Genomic DNA, 4,104 nt, shown 5'->3' on the forward strand with positions numbered 1-4,104 from the left:
GTAAACAAATGCCTCAACAAATAAAATGGATCATGATGGGTATCATTGCAATGGTATGTAGATTCCAATGGACTTATGTAAAAGATTGATGAAATAGTTTTATTTGAAATGTCAGTACAGTTGACCTTTGGACAACATGGTGGTTGGGGGCACCAAGCCCCCTGCACAATCAAAGATCTGCATATAATTTTGACTCTCCAAAAATTTGACTACGAATAACCTACTGATGATTAAGACTTACCAAAAACACAGTCAATTGACACAGTTCTTGCCATACAGTCATTAGATTTTCACACGAAGACACTTAATACACATACATAACAGATAAGTTTACTAACTATATAGAATGATGATTATTTACTGTTCATTAAGTGAAAGTTGATCGTTATAATAGTCTTCATCCTCATTGTCTTCACATTGAGTAGGTTGAGGAGGAGGAGGACAAGGAGGGATTGGTTGTACTGTCCCAGGAACGGCAGAGGTGGAGGAAGTGTAAGGAGAGGCAAGAGAGATAGGCACAACTCGTGTAACTTTATGGAAATACATTGTAACTTCTAATATATATATATATATATATATATATATATATATATATATATTGCTTTTTCATTTCTCTAAAAATGTTTCTATATGGTACCAATCCTTCTTCCACCAGTTGCTTTAGTTTCAGTGCCCATATCATAGAAGGGTCCAGGTTATAAAAGAATTCAAAAACAGTCTTGAATAATCAGAACCCTTCTGCCAGATTGTCTAATGTCAATTTGTTTTCTGGCACTGTTTCTTCTATGTCTTCTTCATCATCTGGCACTGGTTCAAAAGCACTCATATCCATCAAATCATCTTCTGTTAATTCCTAGAGTGTGGTGTCTATTAGCTCTTGAATTTCTCCAAGATCCATATCTTGAAACCCTTCATCCCCCACTGTTTTTATTATATCCATAATCTCTTTCATGATTTCCTTGATTGGCTCTGTTGTAAATCTGTGAAGTCATATACAACACAGTTGTATATGGACACAGTTTTCTTCAGCAGGAATTTATTGTTTTGGGCTTGATGGCTTTTGTATAACAATGATGGCATCTTCAATGTTGTAATCCCCCCAGACTTTCATGATGTTCTCTTTATCAGTTTTGCCCCCACAGCATTGATAATCCTTTCCATAGAGTACCATGTGCAATGGACTTTAAAAGTTCTTATGATTTAGAGACTGAATATTGTGTTTGGAGATAAGTAGACCACTTCAACACTTTTGGTGTTGGACTCATGGGGTGGTAGGTGGAAGGGGCATTGTCCAATATCAAAAGAACCTTACTGGCAAGTTATTTTCCAATTACAGGGACAAAGCATCAATGGACCCATCCAGAAAAAGGGTTCTCTTGTTCAGGCCTTCTTGTTGTACAACCAAAAGACTGGCAGCTGGTTTTTATCTTTTCCTTTAGAGACTCAGGTGATAGTAATTTTATAGATAAGGGTATCCCTGATTATCCAACTTCATTTGAATAAAACAGTAGAGTTAGGTTTGGTAGTTAAGGTTATGTGTCATCTTGGCTCGCCTGGTTTTGAGTGGCTGGGCAGCTGGATATAGTTACTCCCTATGATGAGACTGGTAATCAACTCCATGGTGCAGTCTGCTGTGAGCAGCTGAGTAGCTGTCTTGGGGATGTGGTCTGCTTCCAGTACATAAGAAGCAGATTTGAGAAAGGTCTCTGAGCTTTTTCATGTGCTTGGATCCTACATGTAACCAAATCTTCATTCAGCACCCTGCCATGTTGCCTGCCAATCTTAGGACTGTTTCTAGACTTGAACTAGTGGCCTGCCATGTTGTTTGATAATCTTGGGAACTAGTGGCCTGCTGTCTTGCTTGATAATCTTGATTATGCCATTTTGCTTGTTGACCTTGGGTTTGTCAGCCTCAACAACCAGCAGTTGCCTGAATTAAGAGACACCTCCAGCTCCAGTGGGCTGGGAGCAAGAGGCAGAGGTGAAGCCCAAGATTGAGGCGCCTTCACCCAGCCTCTAGAGTTGGTACTTTGAACTTGGACTTCCAGTCTCCTAAACTGTAAGACAATAAATCCAAGTTTGTTAAAGACATCCATTTGTAGTATGTCTGTTACAGCAGCACCAGAGAAGCAAAACATTAGGCTATTTATTTCTGACTAAAATCCTGGTGCTCAATTCCCTTACTTACTAGTAAATGTTTTTTGTAGCTTTTTTTTTTTTTTTTTTTTACAGAATAGAACACTCTTCTGCACTAAAAAATCTGGTAAGGCAGATATCCTTTCTCCTCAATGATTTTCTTAATTGTGTCTAGGAACTCATCTTCCATCTACTGCCTCTTCATTAGCAGAAGCTACTTCTCCTGTTATCTTGGCATTTTTGAAAGCCAAATCCCTTTCTAAAATTATCAAACCATCCTTTGTTGGCATTAAATTCTCCAGGTTTAGATCCTTCACTTTCCTTTTGCTTTGTCATACAATCATTTTGCTTTTTCTCAAATTATATTAGAATCTATAGTTATGCCTTTCTTATAGCAATCTTGCACCCACATTAAAGTTTTCAGTATGAGATAAAAAGGTATTTTGTGAAAAGTGCAAGGTTTTCATACCTGCTGGCATAGCTACAGCAATGGCTTCATAAATTTTCTTTTTATTTTTTTACAATAGTCTTTATGCTGGATTCGTTTATCTTGAAAAGGCAGGCAACTGCAGCTGCAGACCTCAACCTACAGTGTATATCAAGCAATTCAACTCTTTTTTGTACTGTCATGACTTTTCTCTGCTTCTTGGGAGCACTTACAGCATCACCAATGGCACTTCATATGAGTCTCATGGTGTTACTCAAGGTTTATGGTATTGTACTAAACATTATGAAGAATACACAAGAACTGCAAGAGATCACTTTTAACTGCAATCCACAATTTACTGGAGAGACAAACTGCTCATGCAGAGATGGTTAGCATCACATGACATTTGAAGCAGATACTTGCAACACTTGCACTTACTGCAATACCATCAGGAGGTGGCTACAAAATTATTACAGTAGTATAGTATGTACTACAATTAATTTTATGAAGTTATGATTTAATATACTGCATCTTTACATTTGTTTATGTTTCTCTCAACTGGGAATGGCACCATGTACAGTCTGTAAGTGTTTGTATGCCTAAGTTTTAATGAATTTCAACTTTTTAGACTTGTGTATATTTTATGTTATTAAATGATAAAATAGACCAGCATCTACATATATTTTATGCACTAATGACATACCTTTTTAAATTTAAAAAAATATCTCTAGGCTAATGATCTATGAGTTCTCAAATTGTAAAAAATCTCCAAAAGATTTTCCAATATATTTATTGAGAGACAAAAAAAAGTGCATACAAGCAGACCTATGTTGTTTAAGGGTCAATTGTACTTACTTAAAAGAAGGAGCTCTGGTGGCATTATAGGTAAGGCAGAAGCTCCTTCTCCTGATAACCAGAAGTCAGCAGTTCAAACCCACCAGCTGCTCTGTGGGAGGAAGATGAGGCAAATACTTCTGCAAAGATTTACAGCCTTGGAAACCCAATGGAGGTTGGTATGAGTTAGAATCAATTCAACAGCAGTGGGTTTGTTTTTGGTGAGTACTTAAAAGACATTAAAAAGTACATTCTTTGCAACTATTTAAAATTATGGTGAAAAATGTTAGATGTCAACTTTAAAATGTGAGAAAAGCATGTAGTGTTTTAAAGTTCTTTTAAAGGGTAGATGAATAGTAAGATTAGAAGGCCCAAGCCGCAAAGCTCAACATACCAGCATAGGACCAAACCAGTTGTTGTCAATCGACTCTGATTCATGGTGACCCTACATGTGTCAGAGTAGAGCTGTTCTCCATAGAGTTTCTAATGACTGATTTTTCAGAAACAGATCACCAGGCTTTTCTTTTGAGGTGTTTCTGTGTGGGTTTGAGCCTCCAGTCTTCCAAACACTTTACTGTTTGCACTGCCCAGAGACTCAAACACAGAGAGACAGGTTTAAAAGATTGAGCATTATGGGAGTTACCCCACCCCAAGGCAAAGCCAGGCCTGGCCTCCTCATATCTCACACTATATCCTACACACACACA

This window comes from Orycteropus afer, unplaced genomic scaffold (assembly GCF_000298275.1).
Source record: "Orycteropus afer afer isolate SDZICR_OR568_19922 unplaced genomic scaffold, OryAfe1.0 scaffold00088, whole genome shotgun sequence".
In the NCBI taxonomy this organism is placed as follows: domain Eukaryota; kingdom Metazoa; phylum Chordata; class Mammalia; order Tubulidentata; family Orycteropodidae; genus Orycteropus; species Orycteropus afer.